This window comes from Anastrepha obliqua, chromosome 5 (genome assembly GCF_027943255.1).
Source record: "Anastrepha obliqua isolate idAnaObli1 chromosome 5, idAnaObli1_1.0, whole genome shotgun sequence".
NCBI classification, from domain to species: domain Eukaryota; kingdom Metazoa; phylum Arthropoda; class Insecta; order Diptera; family Tephritidae; genus Anastrepha; species Anastrepha obliqua.
This window is the reverse complement of record NC_072896.1, coordinates 119,169,489-119,183,670: the sequence shown is the minus strand read 5'-3', so window position 1 is coordinate 119,183,670 and position 14,182 is coordinate 119,169,489. Positions and strand designations below refer to the sequence as shown.

The 14,182-nt window shown below is 39.7% G+C and overlaps 1 protein-coding gene across 2 annotated transcripts in view; it reads right to left on the bottom strand.

Moving 5' to 3' along the window:
* LOC129247523 (uncharacterized) overlaps window positions 1–13,920 on the bottom strand; it is a 62,780-nt gene extending 48,860 nt beyond the window's left edge. The window contains exon 1 of one of the 2 annotated variants that reach the window (XM_054886675.1): window positions 13,630–13,920. The gene's annotated coding sequence lies outside the window, so the exon portion shown is untranslated. Of the gene's footprint in view, window positions 1–13,591 lie in introns of both variants that reach the window. The other variant, XM_054886676.1, reaches the window with a different exon arrangement.
* Window positions 13,921–14,182: the final 262 nt, after the last annotated feature.

Sequence of the window (14,182 nt, the reverse complement as noted above, 5' to 3'; positions counted from 1 at the left end):
TAAGCTCTTGATTAATTCCAGTGATCCGAACAGAGGTTTCTAGGTCTTCAAAAAATCTTCTTGACGTAATGCCATTGTTGGTGTCACCATAACCGGCTTTCGGAATGTCAACAAGTATACCCATTTCTTCTCTAAAACGTTTTTGAATATTTTCTTTGGTCTACTGCAATATTTTTCTCGCTTCTTTTGATCGTGCTTGCCATTTTTTTAATGTTAGCTTTTACGATATGCAATAGGGACTCGAAGAAACGAGTTCTAGCATGGAGGACCGAGAGGCAAAATTTGAGTGCCTCGTTATTTATCTGAGTTGCTTCCTTCAGTTTATTAAAATTTTTTGCAGTTTGGTTACATACATATTAGGCCGGGGCGATTTGTGGGGAGGCAAAAAAATCACCCATTGCTCTGTGAAAATCATATTCTAGGAATCAAAATAAGAAACTTTGCCAAAGGAACCATGCCTCTAAAACGAATTCTGATGAACCCACGCTTAGTGGGTTCGAATCGAATTTTTGTGGTGATGCTCCAAGAACAAGTTGACCCGTATTCCTTCACTGCTATAGGCAGCCTGTGCGATTGAAAAACCTTTTAAGGTTGCTTACGTCTATACTAGCCAGCTCTTCGACGTTTATTTTACAACTATGACAGGTTGAATTGTAAGGGACACCCATTTTGGCAGCTTGCTCTCCTATGGGCCATTAACAAGGTTGGTAAGAAAACGTAAAATTCGAATAGTTTGATTATTCTTCTCCCTCGATGTCTTCATCTGTCCAGTATTTTTCTGATTTCAATATTCTCTGCTATGAGGATGAGTACTATGTTCAAGTTCAGGTGTGGGGTCATAAGGCTAAGTAATATGTTTGAGTTCAAGTATTCGGTTATTGGGTAAGTAGTCCGTATAACTCTGAGTAGGCAACATTACTATGTAAAAGGTATACTCGTAGTTTCCGGTGCATTTGCAATTTTTATTGGACAACTTTTACTATTGCACAGTCTAATCATGTAGCTGTCCCCCTACAAAAACTGTGATTTAACTCCACTAGACATTTAGGGCCGTCATTAAGAGTAAATGTTACGCCAACTATTCAGAGAAGGCACCAGAATTGAAACAAAAAATTGAAGTTGTGAGCTGAAGAACTCAAACTCACGAAAATGAGCGATATAAAATCCGGTTTACAGAATGGGATACTTTAAAGCCAACCGAATCACTCAAATGAATGAAATCTCGTTGCGAATATGAGGTGGAAAAATGTATGCTTTCCAAAAAAGAAAAAATTTATTGAAAAATATTCATGCAAGTAGGCGAATTTTAATAAATAAAATTCCAAACGCTGGTTAAACCACAGTGTCTACTTATTTATTAACTTTTAATTATTAAAAATGCTGCGAAATTAAATGCAATGACATTCATGTACGGTCAGCGCACAGTCAGCGTGCAAAGGTCCCTGCTTCCACTGCTGTTGGCCGCTTGTATAATATTTATGTCGCGACGCATTGTCCACTCTCTGGCGCGCGCACAATAAAGTGCAATGAAAATATCATCTTTATGACTGGATAAAATGGATACAACCATAAAAACATTAAATCGTGATGAATATTTCACCGGAATTGTATTTGTTGTTGCTGTAGTGAAAAAGATAGATTGCCACGATTACCTCATTGGTAGCCAATACGCTGGACACAAGGTGCATACAGGGTGACATTCAAAGCAAACGATGCTTAAATTTACACAAAATTGCGTTGCGCGTGGGCAAAGGAAACATTTCTTTCAGCCCGCAAGTATTTACTTTCAAATATCCAGAGTTGTGACACATGACATGCGTCCACTTCCACTCGCCTCCACTTAGTTCCCGCGTGGGAAGTAACCCTTTCTTACTGTTTGCAAAGCTGCTTCATAGGCAATTAATTTCACAACATCATAAATTAGGTGCATACTGACTTCTACACATATTTTTGGCGATCCCACAATTTAGTCCCGCTTATCAGTTGCGGCACACGCGCCCGGAAATGTATCGTAAGGAGTGGAAAAGTGTTTAATAAAATCTGTAATATTGTCTAACCAACATGGGGTCGAGGCCAATGCAAAGCAAATGTAATGGAGCTTTGGCGCACACCTACACAGACACAAGCATATGCGTATGCATGCGATAGTGTGCCCACTAAATGCGTTCAATGCCCTTGCTTGCCTGTGTGCGGTAATCAATTTCACAAGCAAATAAGCAACGAGTGGAAAATTTGCAATAAATTGAACTGCAATAACTCGGTAATTTATGACCCCACAAGGGTAACAACCAAAGGCACAAATGCGCGCTTATGACTCTAGATATAAAAATTATGTGTGTATGTGTGTGTGTGTATGACCGTATGAGTGTGAGTGAAAGTAAGAGCGCGTACAATTTGGAGCAACATTTTTTACAACAATATGCAATTGGAGATTAGGAGCAGATCCCCGTGGGCCAACAACAGCACCAGCAACAGCCGTGTGATTGGTTGGGCTGCCACAGAAGAGTTGTGCTTACGAAGTGGAAATTATTATCTAGTTTTGATGTGGGCCATACGCACTGGCGAATACATGCATGAGTTTTCCTATGAGCAAATACCCTGTGGGAAAACTTAAGCTCATGAGATTAAATGCAGTTAGTTTAATGGAGGAGGGATTAGGAATAGCCGAGTGGATTCCTTCACTCGCTGTTCGGTTATTGACCTTTGGCAAAATGGCGCACAATACTCCTAAGTACTGCTTGTTCTCCACCACACAAGTTGCACCACTCAATGTGAAATATATCAGTGGACTTACATAAAAAAACCTTTGACTAGTCTTGTGTCATGTCTAGTAAGATTCGAAAGTACTTTCGAGCTTCTCGCTGATATTTCTGGATTAAGTTCTTTCACCCGATTTTAGTCTTCTGACTATTTGGATAGCTGGGCACCCAATGAGAACAATAACGCGTAAGAAAGCTACATGGCGGTCCAAAGTAGAGACTTCAAATCTTATTAAAAACGCATTCAGTTCGGTTAGGCTGAAGTATATATATATTAGGCCGGGTCGATTTGTGGGGAGGCAAAAAAATCGCTCATTGCTCTGTGAAAATCATATTCTAGGGATCCAAATAAGAAACTTTGCCGAAGGAACCATAAATCTAAAACGAATTCTGATGTCCCCCAATTTGGGTCGAACTTTTTAGTTTCTTTTCTCATGTAAAGGCCAAAAATAGTGATATTTTGAAATGATTGTATTGGGAACCCCCCAGGGGAGTTCCAGGGGGTGTGCCACTGGCATGGGTGGATCGGCCGTCCAAAGTTAGTGGGGTCGGTCATACATTTGTACTCGATTGGAGCACTCTAAATGGGTCAAAGTGGGATTTTTCGTTCGACCCAAATTGGGGGACATCAGAATTCGTTTTAGAGGTATGGTTCCTTCGGCAAAGTTTCTTATTTTGATCCCTAGAATACGAATTTCACAGAGCAATGAGCGATTTTTAAATCGACCCGCCCTAATATATATATATGATTGGCGCGTACACCCTCTTTGGGTGTTTGGCCGAGCTCCTCCTCCTATTTGTGGTGGGCGTCTTGATGTTGTTCCACAAATGGAGAGACGCACATTTTTAATCCGACTCCGAACGGCAGATATTTTTATAAGGAGCTTTTTCATGGCAGAAATACACTCGGAGGTTTGCCATTGCCTGCCGAGGGGCGACCGCTATTAGAAAAATGTTTTTCTTAATTTTGGTGTTTCACCGAAACTCTAACCAACGTTCTCTCTGTGAATTCCGAATGGTAATGGTTGCTAATGGCTTCAACCCATTCGGCTACGCTGGCCGCCAGGCTGAAGTACCTGCTATAAATTTAGCGTACATATTCCCCAAATTGGACCCTTATGATACCATAGCGAGGTCAAGTTTAAAAAAGCGCGCCAGTCATTTCATTCTCGTGCTAACCGGTGCTAGTTAGGTACACCAAGTGAAGCCAAGTCCTTCTCCATCTGATCTTTCTAACTCAGAGGAGGTCTTCTTCCATTACTTACGATAGTCGCCGCCACTAACGCACAAAGGTCCAAAAATCTTGCGTAGAATCTTTCTCTCAAGCATTCCAAGGGACGCCGCATCTGATATTGGCGTCGCCCAAACTTTTGCGCTACACCGTAGGTTGGGCATGATGACAGCATTATAGAATGTTAGACCCAACCTGTCGAAACAGCACATTTGCTAGATCGATCGTTAGATATGATAGACGATGACAATCAGTGATTACACCCCACTGACAGGCCTAGTGAACAGATGCAACAAAAACAAGGCTTTGTCATGGTATAAATTGAATAGAAGTCGGCTTGGAAACCCTTACAGTAGTGTTGTAGTCATTTAAGCATACTTCTTTCAATGAGAGTTACTGGGAGAGGATACTTAACTGGCCAATGCAAAGGAAAAAGCTCTATCGACATACAAAAACGATACTCTGTAAGTCCCTTATCATGTAGGTCTTATTGTCTGGCAGTTCTAGCACCGAAAAAAGTGGATATTTTTTGTGTTATAGAAAAAAAATTGAGAGCCTGATGAATCGGGAGCCAGAATCAGATTTAAATGAAACGAAGGTTTGTACTTCGAGCCGAAATTATTTTGTCCACTTGTGCAGATTTAAGTGTCACCTTAGTTCCAAAGAACTACTTCACGACAACTTTATAATCTTAACTTTATTTTATCACTATCTGGGAAAGACCGTAAAATATTGGTTGGAGAACTGACGGGACACTGTGGCGCCGCACATCACGCAGCCAAAATGGGATTAGTCCAGAATTATGTGCGTAACACATGCAACAAAGTGAATGCCAGGGCTACTTTGGAACATCTACTTTTCCACTACCCTGCTCTTTGTAAGGCTCGACAAATGTTCCTAGGATCAGCTTGCCCTGCTGGCAAATCGCTGAATAGCTTGTTAAGACTCGGGAAGACGTGCATTAAGAATTATATTATATAAAATGATATCTTCGGCTTCAGATACATAGCAGTGATAATAGAATGGACCCTAGGGGTCTTCCTACAGATTTGCCATTACTATCTAACCTAACCTATCCTAATTCCAAAGAACTAAACACTAAGAACTTCTGAGGTTAACAAAACCGCAGCTCGCGAATTTGGTGGGTATCCTTACCGGACATTGCCCGGAAGGTATGCATGCTGTTAGACTTGGGAATGCCTTAAGTCCTTTCTGCAGAAGCTGTCGGAAAGATGAGTTGAAATCATCGCAGCACCTTTCTCTTAGCTGTTCGGGTTAAGATTTAGACATCTGGGCTCCCTTTTTTCACTACACCTGCGGATATAGCAGATTTCAACATTACACAGCTGGTGAATTTCACCAGTAGCTTGAAGCGGTAAACGCAATATAATTAGCCACCGTTTGATCGTCAATCTCCAGTCCAAAGCCCCTTCTTCTTCCCCTCTCCTCTCTTCGTTTTTCCCCCTCTATTTTTCCACTGTATGGCATCACAATGGACGAATTTGATTATTTGTCCAAGGGGGCCCTCACTGTCGCAGCCATTTATCCTAACCCAACCTAATTCCAAAGATCAGACGACTAAAGAAATTTAACTCCATTTGGGGCTTCCAATTGACGTTAGTTAGGCTGCCGTAAAACAAGGGTAGCGCGCATTTCTACAGTCAAAAAACTGAAGATGAAGTCAAACAGTCAGAAGATTAAGATCTGGTACACAAGAAACACGATAAAAGGGAAAATAAAATCAGAAAACTATCAAAAGACGTCAGTAACTTTTCTTTTTTCAATTATTTATTTTAAATTTTTTATTTTTCTTTTATTTTTTTTCTTCTGAATTTTTCCCCCGAGAGTTATGTTGGAAACCAGCGCTTCTTTTATGTAAATCATTTTTTCTAACATTTTAATTATATCAGATATGTCCACATATGTGCATATGTACAGTGCCGTTGAGAATAATACCATACCATAACAAGCAACTCACTTTATTTCACAGTAAAACATAACTAAAAGGAATTTGGTTATTTTTCTCTTGTCTTACTGACAGTCTCAAAAGAAGCAAAATTCAAAAGGAAATGCAAAATAGGGCGGTAAAAATAATGGCACCAAACACACGTTTTTGTCGAAAAAAGCATTTGCGGGAAAATTATCATTGGGAAGCGCAAGTTTTTGTTATAAAAGGTGATTTTTTATAAGATAAAACAGATAAGACATCTAATTAATATCTATTTTTCAAATATGAGCTGCGGGAAGCACTGCAGGGAGGAAAACAACTATTAAAAAAATGCATGAGGAGAGCAAAACCTTCACCGAAATAAGTCGGTTAATGGGCTGCTCAAACAAAATGATTAGTAATGCCAAGAAATTTGTCCAAAAAGTAGACGAAACCCCATTATGTCGCCATTACTCGTCAAGCGATTAGTTAGACAGAGCAAGAAGAAGCCATTCAAGCCAGCAACGGAGCTTAAAAAGGACCTAAATATTGCTGCATCTGTTGAAGCCATTCGCACTCGACTGAGAGAAAATAATGTTAACGCTTGTAGTGCGAGCAAAGTTCCGCTTGTGACCATTAAACACGCAGCTAAACGCATGAAATTTGCTAAGCAACACTCCAATTGGCCAGTGGAAAAATTGAGAAACATGTTGTGGACAGATAAGAGCAAAATCGTGTTGTATGGAGGGACTCATTCTCGTAGTTACATTAGGAGACTACCAAATGAAGGATATAGGCCGATGGACACAAAAAAAACATGAAACAGTATTATGATATAGGCGTGATTTTCCTATTATCGAGTAGGTCTGATTCATTGGATTAGAACGATCATGGATCAGCACGTCTTCGTCGATATCCTACAAAATGTTATGCTACCACATGCAGAGGATGAAATGCCATTAAAATGGGTCTTCCAGCAGGACAATGACCCTAAGCACTTGAGCAAAAAGGCTAAAGGCGAAACCACGGCTGTCGGTTCTACGTTACCAAAACGACCCGGATTTATATCCGACTAAGGACTGTCACTCCAGCAGCATTCCCCGCATGTACATAAGTATGGGAAATGTTTATGCTGCTACAAGAACAACAACAAGAGCAAAAAGGCTAAAAAATAGTTTGGAAACAACAGTATCCAGATATCAACCCAATTGAGAATTTGTGGACTGGTGTTAAAATGGCAGGATTTCAAGTGTGAATCCAACTAGTAATGTGGCCTTTTGGTTCGTTTTAAAGGAAAGTTGGGAGAGAATTCCGATTACCAGATGCCAGTATTTAGTGGATTCCATGCCAAGGCGCTGTGCCGCCGCAATTGCCAATAAAGGGTACTCAACAAAGTATTAACGCACTAGTTAAATAGCACAGTTATGGATTAAAAGTACTTTTGTTTTACATTTATAGGTAATTTTTTTTGTTTTCGACATTGTGATTGAAATAAAGGGTGGTTAAATTTCAAGAGCCGATACTGAATTTGAATCACACCTAAACGTCAAGTTTTTTCTGCATTTCATTTAACATTTTTCAATTTCAGATTAATTCAATTTGAACTATGGAAAGATACACAATCGAGCAACGTGTTAAAGTTATTCGGGCTTATTATGAAAACGGGCGTTCAAATCAAAATGCATATCGCGCACTTTGTGATTCAGTGATGAGGCACATTTTCACCTCAGTGGATTCGTCAATAAGCAGAATTTCCGCATTTGGGCGAATGATAATCCAAGAGTGATTGCCGAAAAAGCAATGCACCCACAAAGAGTGATTGTTTGGTGCGGTTTATGGGCCAGCGGCATCATTGGGCCGTATTTTTTCCAAAATGAGGCCGGTCAGGCAGTTACTGTGAATAGTGTTCGCTGTCGTGAGACGATAACGAACTTTTTATGGCCCGAATTGGAAGATACGGATGTGGACGTTATGTGGTTTCAACAGGACGGTGCCACTTGTCACACAGCTAACGAAAGAATAGCTCTTTTGCGCGAAAAATTTGATGGCCGAATAATCTCACGTCGCGGCGATGTCAATTGGCCGCCAAGATCATGTGATTTGACACCGTGACTTCTTTCTTTGGAGTTATTTGAAAGAAAAGGTGTACGTCGATAAGCCAGTAACAATTGAATATCTAAAGGATGAGATAATTTTGCACATTAACGACATAGAACCTTAATTATGCCTCAGCGTCATCGAAAATTTGGACCATCGGATGGAGGTGTGCCGCTGAGGCCGCGGCTGCCATTTGGCCGATATTTTGTTCTGTACGTAATTGAGCCATACCAGTTTTATCTAAATAAAGATAAATGACAATTATTTCTTAAGAAAAATGTATTTTATTCAAAATCAACACCGGCCTTTAAAACTTAACCACCCTTTAGTACTATTTTTGTAACCGCCTTATTTTGACGGAAATAATTTATTAAGTGAATATATTTTGAAATATGCAAAAAAAATTAAGTCCCTTCTTATTAAAAATATGTTGATAGATTAATTAACTAAGTAACATTTTTTTATGTTCAAAAAATTGAGTTCTTTTCAAACTTTTTAAAGTTTGAATTTCGCAACAATCTATGGTGCTATTATCTTCACCGCAACTGTATGTGGGTCTGCGCAGCCACTACGTAGATTTGCACGCTAACTTTTTGACAACCCAAAATAACAGTTTCTTTCATATCCAATTTTTTACTAATTTCCTTGTATGTGTGTGTGTGTGTGTGTCTTTCGTTGAATCTGTGGCACTTCTCGCTTTCATTTGCATGCATTTGATTTTTTGTGCAAATTTAACGAACCGTTGCGGTACAGATGAAATTAAAAGTAGTGTATATTTATCTATTTTGTAATTGTAGCTTTTTTCGAATTGTTTTTTTTTTCATCTTATTAATAGCTTTCTACAAATGTATGGTGCATGGCTGCGTTGTTGTTGCTGTTGGCTGTGTATTTTCAATTAAAATCACAGCACTCCGGTAAGCATTACGAAAGAAGGTACCAACTAGCATTTTTTAGTTTTTCATTCATTTGTTTTTGTACTTTTTTTCTTTGACTCAACATAATTAAACCATAATTTTTGTATTCGCATGAGGGTTTTGTTGGCTGCGAGTCGAAGAAATGTCTACACATCACATACGGCATGCATACACACATACAGGTGCATATGTATGTGTACTCGTATTAACAAATAGGTGACTCTAAAGCAAGCTGCTATGCCTGCATATGCCCATCCATCCCATCCATGCCATCCATATGTATTTATGCAAATGCCGCCCTCCACGAATGTACTTAGACTTTTTAATTAGCTTGGCAATCATAACTGCTGCGGGTACAAATGAGTGCGAATACTTTTATTTATGGCAGCGATAATTAATGCCTACATACATATTTTATGCAGATAACTGTATACATTTATGCGGGATAGGTCAAAGAATATTTCTGCTTGACAAACTAAAGTGGCTATTTGTATGATTTGACGACGTCAAATATGAAATTTATTAAAAGAAAGAAAAAGTTTCTAGATTGCTTACATACAAATACATAAAAGCAATTATTCTTCCCACAAATTATGCACCACCGATATTACCTAAATACTTTTATCCTATGAGCAGCAGGTTGATCAAAGCGGTGGCATAAAAACCCGGCCAATGAGAGTCAATCAAAACTTGGAAAACGAGTAACGATAATCAGGTCAAGTGAATACCAAGGATAATGAAGTGCTTACAACTTCAATTTTTGTTATGAACTCACCGTCTCAACGTTAATGGACAAACTCTCCCAATTTCATCATTCAGCGCAAAGTAATGGGGAGTAATGTTGGAATCCAAACTTAGCTGGAAACTTGAAACATTGAAGAACGCGTAAGGAAAGTGGAAATTGCTATGTATGCCTGCAAACGTGTGCTTTGTAGTATGTAGATGAGGTCTTCAACCTAAGGATACCTTATGGCTGTATAAGGCGGTTATATAATATAACCAGTTTCATCAAACTACTCAGTAGAATTATAAGAACAGCCTGTGCAATTACGGTCGGTGCATCTTGATTATATCCTAGGGAGGCTCTTATGCACTGACACATGTCGCTCCGGTAGATCTCGCTCAAGAAGATGGCTGCCATGAGTGCATTTAGATTAAATGAAGCATATCGCTGGAGGAGGGAAAAACTTAGTCTATTATTGCGACAAACTCAGTTCACCTCGGGGAGGATGGATTAGATCATCGCGGCTGTGACTTTCAATAAGAATTTTGCCACTCTCTTTCCATCTCGGGAGGAATGGAGTAAGAGACTTTCACTAAAGAACTTCGACACTACAGACTATACAGAGCTCTAAAATGTATTATGCTGTTGGAGCTGATATATATTCTCCTAGACTTAGAATTGAGAAATCTGTGTGTCTTCCCAGCCGCCCTCAAAACTCCTTTTTAACAACAAACTCTCTAACGACCTGGGCCCGAGGACGGTCAAGGCTAACCTGGCTTGACCAGGTCATAGCCGATCTAAAAAAGACACAAGTTAGGAGCTGCAAGTCTATTGCTAAGAACCGTGCAGATTTAAAATGGATTGTGGACGAAGCTAAAACTCACCCAGAGATGTATTCTCTACCTAATGATGATGATGACGATGATGTGCGTCTTCCCAATACTTGGAGTGTTTTCCAGGCGAAAGTACTGGCAATAGGGAAAGCTTGTAGGCTAGTAATCGCAGATTGCTCTTTTAAGGGCAATATCGCTGCAATCCATGCACTGGATTGAGTTACAACAAGCTTTAAACTGCTGGAAGCAAAGCAGAAATAGCCTTACAACCTTGAGTGCAAACTATAAAGTTACCTTCATCTGAGTCCCGGGACATCGGAACATTGAAGGAAGCGAAAAAAGGAATGAACTAACCCGATCTGCCTTGAATAACATTCTTGCAGAATCCCTATTCACACCACTAGGTGCAATCTCCTGAAAATATCTACGAAACGCGGATTGCAGATGAAGATATCAGATGGTATGCAAATTTAACAGAACCTAAAACCTCCGGCAAACGTCAACGTCGACAAATATGAAACGAAGAGGCCTGCAGACTCACGGCAGTGATAACTGACTTCTGATCCATCAGGGAACAAGCAGCCCAAAATGGGCACCACTCACAACACACACTGTCACAGTTGTAAACAACCAGAGCAAAACGAAACGATTTTCCGCTTGGCAAAGCACTTTTCGAGAGACTCGAACAACTATCTGGCTTGGACGTCTTCAACCTAATTAAGTCTTAAGCCGCACAGACTGAATATAGTCATGATATACATATCCGTTGAACAAGTTGGAGGCGCGAGGTTGTGGCAACAAAATAGTTTGGAAGCGCTAGTTGAATTCTGGATGAATCACCCCTTTAACCAACCAACCAACAAACGGTCAGCTCTTACCAACACGACATTTTTGCGAACCAAACCCGTTTTCTACTCCGTCGTAACAGAGGTCTTATATCATCTCATATGACATGACAGTCTGACGTGACGCATTCAAGTACGCTACTTACGCACGAAACATGTGCTCTTAGACTCTGCTCTGCCTTCAGAACAGTCTCAAAAGATGTGACGCTCATCATAGCTGGCCGATGCCCACTCGACCTGATTGCGCAGGAGATGTATGAAGTGGCGCACAATCAAGCCCAAAGCGATCAGTTGGCACACAGAAAAGCCATAAATCAGTGCTACGTAGACCAGTGGCAGACACAATGGGATAGAGTAAAGAAAGGCAGGTTCTATCATTTTGCTGTTTCATGCACGCCCGAATGGTAGTCACGCACCCGCCGGTTCGGTTACTGTAGCAGAAGTAGACTATTAGCTCACCCAAATCGAAGGTTTTCAAGCGTACCTTTATCGCTATGGGCACGAAGCAACTGCGAGCAGTGCACACCAACAGTTGACGAAGATGTGGGACATGTGTTTTTCGTGTGTATCCGCTTCAGAGGTGCAATGGCTAAACTGAAAAATAATCTCGGTTGCAGCGTCACGCCCGAGAATCTAGTGCCACTGATGTTGACGAGTCAGAACAAACAGAACCAAATACAGCACATGACTACCGAAATAATGCAGCAAATCTGGCACAGCGAGCAGGCAAGGAGAGGACGTAGACGTTATATCAGCTTTGTCCTAGCAACAGTTTCAAATGTTTTCGAAATTGTTGTTAATTTCGTAATAGGTATATAGTTTGTGACATCTTCATCTTATCATCTGTGACTTCTTATTCCCGCTTTTAAAGACTGGAGTTGTGTGAGCTCTTTTCAAATCATTTAGAAATAGTCCAGCTGAGACCGATTTATTAAAAATTAACCTTAGTGGCTTTGTGTGTAAATGAGAAACAATTTTTGAGGAGAACAACTTAAAGGCCTTCAGCATCGGTTATGGATGAGGGTTTCGGAGTTGCTCTGAACAAGGAGTTGAGTCAAAGAACAAAGAAGAATCTGAAAAGCCTGTATAGTTTAGATCAGTTTCGAAATTCGCACTAAAAAATTCCTTAAAAAGATTTACCTTTTCTCCTCCGGAGCTCCCATATGTTTGTCTCGGTAAACGAAACGATTTTTTCAATTTAATCAAAGCCTAGAAGGTTTTGAGGTTCTATTTAATATTGAACTCAATCCACCTATTATGCAAAACTTTATCAAGCCTCATAAATTCAAGCCTCCTACAAACATCATAAAGATCAGAGCCTTTTGAAACTCTGTATTTTTTGTATAACTTATTGCAACAATTTTTCAAACGTTTGAGTTCCCTATTATATCAGAGTAACTTGTGTTTTTGGTAGGAAGTACAGGATGTCTGCTTAACATCGTCTGCAAACAATAAGCAGTTCGACTATGGGATGTGCGATGATAGGTCGTTTATGAAAACTAAGAATAATGGAGAGGCTATGTGAGTTCCTAGAGGAATACCCGATGCGGTAATGAGCTTAATCTCACAGCTCGCGGAGCCTATTCTCACTAATAACTTTCTAACGATTAGAAAACCCCTGAAGAAATTCCGTAATGTGCCGGGCACACCAAATTTATTGAGCTTAAATAGAAGAGTATTTTGGTCGACTTGATCAAAAGGCTTTGAAAATTCGGTATAAACAGCCTGAAGTTGAAATCAAATTAAAAATTAACAAGCACTTCATTCCGAAACAAATAGAACGAGTGTGCAAATAAATTCTTAATTTTCGAGAGCTCCTTTTCCTGTATTCTTTGGCATGTCATGAATGTTATGACAATTAAGAAAAGGGAATATTACTCACCCCAAAAGCGATAAATTATTTTAAAACACAAAAAAACTACAGCTGGCGCAAAATTAATCATCCGTTTTTTGATAACTTCTTTACTGAATGAAAAAAATATATTTGGAGTGATGAAAATCTTTATTTTCGCTGTCTGTTTGCATGCAGCAGCTGTCTAGTTCACAAATGTCAAATTAGATAGCTGTACGACGCCTTTGGCAAAAATTATAAAGCTTCCGATCGGGTGATTAATTTTTCGCCACCCTTGTTTATAATACAATTTGTCTTTAAATCCTGAAAAAAATGTAGCATTCACTAAATTTTCTGTTCCACAACAAAAACCAAATACTTTTTTACACTTCTTAAATAATATTTTTGCTATACTTTAAATCTGAATTACATTTACTTGCAGTTTGAATTCCTTTTACTGTTATTCACCTTTGAATGATTTCAAAATCACTGTACACTGACACACTGCCCGTTATTTGAATGTCCGTTTCACTTCCACGAAACTGTGTCAAGTCACTAAATTCAAAATGAATTCGCTTTTCTAGCAAATAATTTGCAATTAAATATTTTGCGATCGATATCGTAAATTCTCTTCAAAATTTTCAGTTACTAAGTAAATAAATTAGCTGCAGTTCCAAAATGAAAACTCTCTTATATTTGTTTTTTAAATTTATTTTCACTGATCTCACTGCTCTCGCTCGCGGCATCTACTACGGCTAGGATAACTGTGGCGCTTTAAGCCAAGTCCTGGCCAAAACATTTGTATTTATAGTCAGAAAGTCGTGCATGAACAGCGACGACAACGGCAACAAAAACGACAATGGCAACGACAAAAGTGGCGACAGTGACGACAGCGCCAACAGGGACGACAATAATGAGCTGGGAGCAAACAAAGGGCGACCGGGCGGCGACGGTTACAGTCGGCTGGTAAGTGCGAGGCAGAGCAAAGGACATGTGGTGTGGCTGCGTCGAGCCAACGCCA